This window comes from Oryctolagus cuniculus, chromosome 2, assembly GCF_964237555.1.
Source record: "Oryctolagus cuniculus chromosome 2, mOryCun1.1, whole genome shotgun sequence".
Lineage (NCBI taxonomy): Eukaryota > Metazoa > Chordata > Mammalia > Lagomorpha > Leporidae > Oryctolagus > Oryctolagus cuniculus.
The window spans coordinates 42,395,323-42,403,346 of record NC_091433.1 but is presented as its reverse complement, the minus strand read 5'-3'; the positions used below and the strand labels follow the sequence as shown (position 1 = coordinate 42,403,346).

At 51.4% G+C, this 8,024-nt stretch overlaps 1 long non-coding RNA gene across 1 annotated transcript; it reads right to left on the bottom strand.

Annotated features, from left to right (window-relative positions):
• Nucleotides 1-426: 426 nt before the first annotated feature.
• On the bottom strand, nucleotides 427-7,970 carry LOC138848445 (uncharacterized). Its single transcript, XR_011386233.1, has 3 exons — nucleotides 7,715-7,970; nucleotides 955-1,066; nucleotides 427-879 (listed from the first exon to the last, which is right to left on the bottom strand). It is a non-coding gene; the product is annotated as an uncharacterized lncRNA (long non-coding RNA).
• Nucleotides 7,971-8,024: the final 54 nt, after the last annotated feature.

The window sequence follows — 8,024 nt, the reverse complement described above, 5'->3', positions numbered from 1 at the left end:
TGACTGTTCTTGAAGCCACTTTGGATGCCAACAGGGTAACACTAGAACACACATCATTAAAGAACAAGCCAAGCAATTGATGCCCCATTTCTGAGCTTCCAGATGACACAAGTTTAGGCCTGCAGGAATAAGTAGATATCCTTATAAATGCCACTTATGGGGGCCAGCTCTGTGGCATAGCAGGTAAAGCCACTGCCTGCAGTGCCAGCAACCCATATGGGCACCGGTTTGAGTCCTGGCGGTTGCACTTCCACTCCAGCTCTCTGCTATGGCCTGGGAAAAGCCATGGAGGATGGCCCAAGTCTTTGGGCCCTTGTACCCATTTGGGAGACCCAAAGAAGCTCTTGGCTTATGGCTTCAGATCTGTGCAGGTCCCGCCATTGTGGCCATGTGGGGAGTGAGCCAGTGGATGGAAGACCCCTCTCTCTCTCTCTCTCTCTCTCTCTGCCTCTGCCTCTCTGTGACTTTGCCTTTCAAATAAAAGAAATCTTTAGGAAAAAAATATTTCAGTAATCTACAAGGATATCTAATAGGACTAATGGGATCCTCATCTTGAGTTCCAGTTCTTTACTGAGGACGGTTGCAAACTCTCAGCCAATGTGGCTTTTAGAAAATAGTGTGTGCTCCCACCTGATCCTCTTCTGTGTGTGCCACGCTTTTCTCCCCTTCTGCTGCCTGTCAGGGTCTTATTTCTGGGCATCAGGGCCTTGGCTGACTACCAGCATAAGGCTGTCTTTACCTGGAGTGTTTGTCAGTGTCATTGCTGAGGCACTTCATGCTCAAAGGTACTTTAGTCTTGCAGGTAGCAAAACACTTGGTCGATCTCATGTTCTCTAACTGGAGTGCTCTGTATTCTCATTTTGTCCATTTTGGTGTCTGCTGTATTGAAGGGAAAACAGCTTTCTTTATAAAAAAAAAAAAAAAGCCCACCTATTGAAGAACTAGTTGACTCACTGGGATCTGAGGTCAAGATAGATTTTCCTAGTGAGCAGAAGCATGGATGCTGTTTCCTGTGTAGTGCTGATAAGCCAGCCCTGCTCAGAGCAGCAGTTCAGAATTGACTAGACTGTAAAAACAGGAGGAGATTTTTCACCTTAAAACGAGGTATTAACATCTTAATAGCTAAGTAAACTATAGAACATTTACAGCAAATACAGATCAGAAGGGGAAAAGGTAGATTTTTGAAAGTCACAAAATACCCCTCCTATCTCAATTCAGGTTTCTGTCGTGATTCAAGAATAAAGGCATCCCAGCCCCCAACCTTTTTTGTTCTTCTAACTAAATGCAATGGCCAGTATGTGGCTCTGTGGAAATGGCCATTGAAGGAATGAGTTCAGGACACTAAGCTATTTGCAGAGGAACAGGGGTTGTGGTCTACCCTGCAAAAATACCTGTAAGTACCTCAGAAGAACATGGGATGCATGAGGGCTCTGCCTGGGAGGAGTGACATTGAAATAGGTCCTCTTTGATGCATTTAATAAACATTTACAATCCAGTCCATCACAGAACTCCAAAGACAGGGACTTACAAGCAGCAGGCATTTACTTCTCACAGTCCCAGACACTGATAAGTTCAAATGAACGCGCAGGCAGGCTCCCTGCTGGTGAGGACATGTTTCCTTCCTCATGGATGGCGTCTTCTTGCTGTCTCCTCACAAGGTGGAGAGGATGAGTGAACTCTCTTGGGCCTGTTTCATAGAAGCCCTGATCCCATTCATGAGGGCAGAGATCATCACCCCAAAGGCCTCAGCTCCCAATTTCAACATATGAAATGAGGGAGGAGGTGGCACGAATATAGCAATTGGCAAAGACTCTACTGCCAAATACTATCACCTTCACAGAAACTAGAGATTGGCATTTGCATATATCTTTTTTTTAGGGATTTATTTATTTCTTTGAAAGGCATAGTTAGAGAGAGGCAGAGAGAGACAGAGAGAGAGAGAGAAGTCTTCCATCTATTAGTTCACTCCCCAGATGACTGCAACGGTTGGAGCCACACCGAAATGAAGCCAGGAGCCAGGAGGTTCTTCCAGGTCTCCTGTGCGGGTGCAGGAGTCTAAGGACTTGGGCCATCTTCCACTGCTTTCCCAGGCCATAGCAGAGAGCTGGATTGGAAGTGGAGCAGCTGGGACTTGAACTGGTGCCCGTACAGGATGCCGGCACTGCAGACAGCAGCGGCTTTACCTGCTATGCCACAGTGCTGGCCCCAATGGTATTTGCATATATCTTTTGCAAGGACACTATTTTACCTACCACCAAGTGAATAAAGGGGTACATGTCTTCATTATCTCACTAGTACTATAGCTCCAGGAGCTCTGCTTTGGGCTTCCAAGTGCTAGCAATATGCACTGGGCAAAAGGAAATGCAGACGTAAAGGCTGTGTTGGGGGCAGAAAGAGCAAAGACTTTAGACAGGTGGACTTAGATTCAATAGTTTTTTTTTTTTTAAGTTTTGTTTATTTGAAAGAGAGAGAAAGAGAGAGCGAGAGAGAGGGATCTTTCATCCCCTTGTTCACTTCCCAAATGGCTGCAACAGACAGGGCCTGGCCAGTCCAAAGCTAGGATCCTATACCTCTATCCAGGTCTCTCATGTTGGGGACAGGGACCCAGGTACTTGAGCCATCAAATGCTGTCTCCCAAGGGTGTGCATTAGCAGGAAGCTGGATGAGAAGTGGAGCATGGACTCTAATCCAGACATTCCTACATGGGATGTGGGCGTCTCCAGCAGCATCTTAACCCCTGCACTGAATTCCTATCCCCACTCTACTCTTTTTTTTTTTTTTTTTTTTTTTTTTTTTTTTTTTTTTTGATAGAGTGGACAGTGAGAGAGAGCGACAGAGAGAAAGGTCTTCCTTTGCCGTTGGTTCACCCTCCAATGGCCGCCGTGGCCAGCGCACTGCGGCCGGCGCACCGCGCTGATCCGATGGCAGGAGCCAGGTACTTATCCTGGTCTCCCATGGGGTGCAGGGCCCAAGCACTTGGGCCATCCCCCACTGCACTCCCTGGCCACAGCAGAGAGCTGGCCTGGAAGAAGGGCAACCAGGACAGAATCCGGCACCCCGACCGGGACTAGAACCCAGTGTGCCGGCGCCACAAGGTGGAGGATTAGCCTAGTGAGCCGTGGCACTGGCCCCCCACTCCTGACTAGTAGCTGAAAACTTAGTTATTTCACCTCCTTGAGCCTTGATTTGTTTGTTTCTAAAACTGGGAACATGAAAGAAACACTGCTAGACATCCAATGGCCTCTAAATCCCACTGGTTCACAGAGAAATGTGGGGAGCAATCCGGACTAGACTAAGTTACTCGAATTAGGACTTATTCTATGCATCTGCTCTCCCACAATATGGCGCTGGGAGAGAAGTAAACAGCTTCCGCACAGCTGCCTCCAGTTCAACCAATTAACTGTAGGACTTGCTCCTGATTGGAGAGCAGCGTACTCAGCCGAGTTGGGATTGGCGGAGGAGGACTATAAAGGAGGAGAGAGACGGCATGCACCAGGAACATCTATGGGGAACATCTAAGGGAACCCGTGCAGCCCCCGAGAAAGCCGGCCGGCGGTGTGCCGCTCCCCTGCGGAAGTGGGGAATGTGGCCAGGGGGAACTGCCCTTCCACGGAGGTGGAAGGGATAGTAGCCAACCCGGGAAGAACCAGCAGCAAACCCGGGGAGGGCCGAGCAGACGAAAGAACAGCGCAGGGTTCAGTGTTGCTCCTCCACGAAGAGGGGGAGCGACATAATGGTGCCGTGACTCGGATAGGAAACCTAGCTCGGATAGGAAACCTAGGACGGATAAAAAACTTAGGAGGGAAGAAACGGGAAGAAGTGGAAATTACCGGAGAGAGAAACTAGCAAACAGCCTAGGGAAAATACCGGAGAGAGAGACTAGCAAACAGCCTAGGGAAAAGCCGGACGAAAAGGGTGCCGGAAGAAGCTGTTGAAAGCCTAGGCATAGACTCAGATACGGACTACGGGGGGAAGCTGGGAGAAATCTCTAAGGTCGAAAGCGAAAGTGAAAGTTAGAACAAACAGACTCGGACGCGGACTGTGGGGAGAGGCCAGGAGAAATGAGGGAGGAGTATTGTTGGAGGAAAGCTTGGGAAACATACCGGGTAGAGAAAAATGTTAGGGAAATTGAAGCCGCGGGGGGCAGGCCAAGGCGGAAACGAAAGCCACTTTGGGGTTCTCAAGTTAGCCCGGGAATAGGGGGCGAAAAGTTGAAACTAGAAGCTGAAACGTGAGCCTGGTTGGGATCCGTCTGATTAGCCCGGGGAGCAAAGGACGGGAAGCCAAACCGTGGGGCGGAGACGTACGCTGGGTTGAATTCGCCAGGCTAGCCCGGGGAACTTAGATTGAATCCTAGTGGCGGAGACGCAAGCTACGCTGTGTTACTCGCGGAAGCCGCCGCGTGCAGAGAGAGCACGGGGCGTGAATAGATAGGGAACGCTGGCGTAGGCCGTGGTTCAGACGCCAAAGGGTTAAGCGTGGAAGACCGCGGAGCCGCGCAAAGCCGGGAAGCTGCGCAGATGAGAGAGGCGCGCGGGCTGAAGCGGCGCAGAGCCGGGAACCCGCCGGCGGGGCGAGGTGCCGGGAAGCTGCGGGGATAAGAGAAACAGAAGTTTTAGAAGTAAAGTGAGAGAAATGGGAATGCTGGAAGATAGAAGTGAAATGGGAGAGGTAGGAATGCCTGGAGATAGAGAAATGGAGAGAAATAAGGCCTCCCCTCAACATGCCAATTAGAAGGCTTGGATTCGGTCTGCCTAATCAAGTGAGGCGATGAGCACCTGCGGCGGCTAGCAGCTTATGCGCCGCAGGTCACCGAAGACAGGCACGAATTAACATCAGTAAAGCTTCCCCACAATGCAACAATTAGGAGGCTTGGATTCGGTCTGCCTGATTTAAGGCGGTAAGCGCCAGCAAAGCTCGACCAGAGTATGAGCTGCAGGTCACCGAAGATAGGCACGAACCAACACTAATAAGTCTCCCCCACAATAAGGCAATGAGAAGGCTTGGATTCGGTTTGCCTGATAGGTTTTGTAAGCCCCTGCGGGCAGAGCAGAGCATGCGCTGCAGGGCACCGAACACAGGCACGCATCAGCGCCTAAAAACCTCCTCACAATGGCGAAGAGAGGACCCGGATTCGGTTTTCCTGATTGATAGGACTTGTAAGAGCCTGTGGCAACTCTAGCAAGTAGAGCAGAGTGTGTGCTGCGGGACACCGAAGACAGGCGCGTATCAACGCTAAAAAATAAAAAGAAAGGGGGATCTGTGGGGAGCAATCCGGACTAGACTAAGTTACTCGAATTAGGACTTATTCTATGCATCTGCTCTCCCACAATATGGCGCTGGGAGAGAAGTAAACAGCTTCCGCACAGCTGCCTCCAGTTCAACCAATTAACTGTAGGACTTGCTCCTGATTGGAGAGCAGCGTACTCAGCCGAGTTGGGATTGGCGGAGGAGGACTATAAAGGAGGAGAGAGACGGCATGCACCAGGAACATCTATGGGGAACATCTAAGGGAACCCGTGCAGCCCCCGAGAAAGCCGGCCGGCGGTGTGCCGCTCCCCTGCGGAAGTGGGGAATGTGGCCAGGGGGAACTGCCCTTCCACGGAGGTGGAAGGGATAGTAGCCAACCCGGGAAGAACCAGCAGCAAACCCGGGGAGGGCCGAGCAGACGAAAGAACAGCGCAGGGTTCAGTGTTGCTCCTCCACGAAGAGGGGGAGCGACAGAGAAACACTCTGAAGATAACGCATTTGGGAAGGACCCACATTAAAGATGTGGCCTTGTGAGTGAACTGGGTCTAAAAGGACAGAAATTGGTAGGAAGGAGAACAGCCAAAGGGCATCGGCTTTGGGGAAAATCAGTTACCAGGTATCTCCCTGCCCAGGCGCAAGAGAGGTTGGCAGAATCAAGGCTGGGCTTGAGGTATTAGAAATGGGGATAGGAAGCACATTTCTAACACACCGAGTTTCATTACTGTGCTAAGCATTGAAGGAAAACCACAAGATACAGGATAGGAGCAGAGTTAAGGAACAGAACTATGCAAAACTGCCCGTGACAGCCTCTGAAGGCTTTGAAGAGAATGTGACATTTGCATGGATTCCTGGAGGATGAATATTTACGAGATAGAGAAGGGTTTTCCAGGCAGAGGAAAAAGGCCCAGCACAGGAATCAAGAGTTACGCTACCAGATCTGGAGACAGGAACTCAGGATCAGTCAGCAGCCCAGTTACCTGAATTGATAAACCACATCCTACACACACATCTCACATAGAGGCTTACTGCTGACTCCCACCGTGTTGGGGTACCATTTATATAGTCTCCCTGCCTAAATGCAGATTTGTCCTAAAAATGGCAGCAGGAGTGAGCCTAGAGATATGAGTCAGGTGGGAAAAGAAGATACAAGCGCTAGCACTGGGAATAACAGGTTAAACCACTGCCTGTGACCCCGGCATCTCACGTGGGCTCTGGTTGGAATCTTGGCTGTTCCACTTCTGATCCAGCTCCCTGCTAATGCGCCTGGAAAGCAGCAGAGGATGGTCCAAGTGCTTGTGCCCCTGCACCCACATGGGAGATCTAGATGAAGTTCCTGGCTTCTGGCCCAGCCCTGGCCATTTCAGCCTTTGGGGAGTGAAACAGCAAATGGGGGGGGGGGGGTAGCGCTGTGGTGTAGCCAGTAAAGCCACCACCTGCAGTGCTGGCATCCCATATGGGCGTGGGTTTGAGTCCTGCTCCACTTCCGATTCAGCTCTCTGCTATGGCCCGGGAAAGCAGTAGAAGATGGCCCAAGTCCTTGGGTCCCTGCACCCTGGGGAGACTTGAAAAAGCTCCTGGCTCCTGGCTCTGGACCGGCGCAGCTCCGGCCACTGTGGTCATCTGGGGAGTGAACCAGTGGATGGAAGCCCTCTCTCTCTGCCTTTGTCTGTCTGTCTCTCTCTCTCTCTCTCTCTGCCTCAGCCTCTCTGTAACTCTTTCAAATAAAATAAGTAAATCTTTAAAAAAGAAAACAGCAGATGCAAGGTCCCTCCGTGTCTGTAACTCTGCCTTTCAAACAAATAAATAAATCATAAAAAGAAGAAGAAGAAGATACACAGATCAATGACAGGTACTCCTGACATCAGCCAAAATCAGGACAGAAAAACACAGGGAGATTAGGAGGCACTACCACATGACAGACCATCTAATTTGAGCTTCACAGTAATCCTCTGATTTAGAAGTTAAAAAGGCAGCAAAATAACCACTCATCAACAAGCAAAACCAACGTGGTTCCTAGAGAAAAGACGAAGCCTTTGCCAGCTGGGCCGGGTGCCTCTTGCTGCTCAGTTAGGGAGGCGGGGCCCTGCGGTGCTTAGAGAAGCAATTCGGCACCCGAGGAACAGTTCCTGCATCTTGGTTGCTTCTGACTCCACTGCATTTTTTTTTTTAATCTAGCAGAATTACTGGATTGTAGGGACAACAGGGAACAACCGTGTGACCAAGGTGACATCTGGGTGGCTTCCAGCGTGCAGTTCATGCCTGTTAAATTGGTTTCCCAAGGACATACATGGTTAACATTATCCCCAGTACGAAGTGTAAAACTCAGCCCCAACACCGCAGTAAAGATGCATCAGACCGCATCGGCCCTCCAGCGCTAAGCCTTTCTGAAGTGGCCCCAGGTCTTCTCTGGGGACTGGGGACTCCCCGTTTTCAAGATTTTTGCCGCCTCCTTGGCAACTGCTACCTTCTGTCCACACTGCCGCCGCCCTGATCCTCGGGAGACGCCGGCCCCCGAAGCACGGAGGCCGTCGCAGCTCGGGATGGCACCGGCCGCGGGTGACGGAGCATGGAGGGCGCCGGAGGAATCCGAGGTCCCGCGGCACCCCAGTCAGGCCCTTTCGGGCTCGCGCGCGGGAAAGCGCGCTCGGAGCCCTCGTCCCCGGTGCGGCGGCGCGGCCCGAGCGGAGCTGGCAGACCCGGCTCCGCACCTCCCTCCCAGGGCGGGGGCGAGGGTGTGAGCCGCAGCCCCCGCCTCTGCCAGGGCGCAGGCGCAG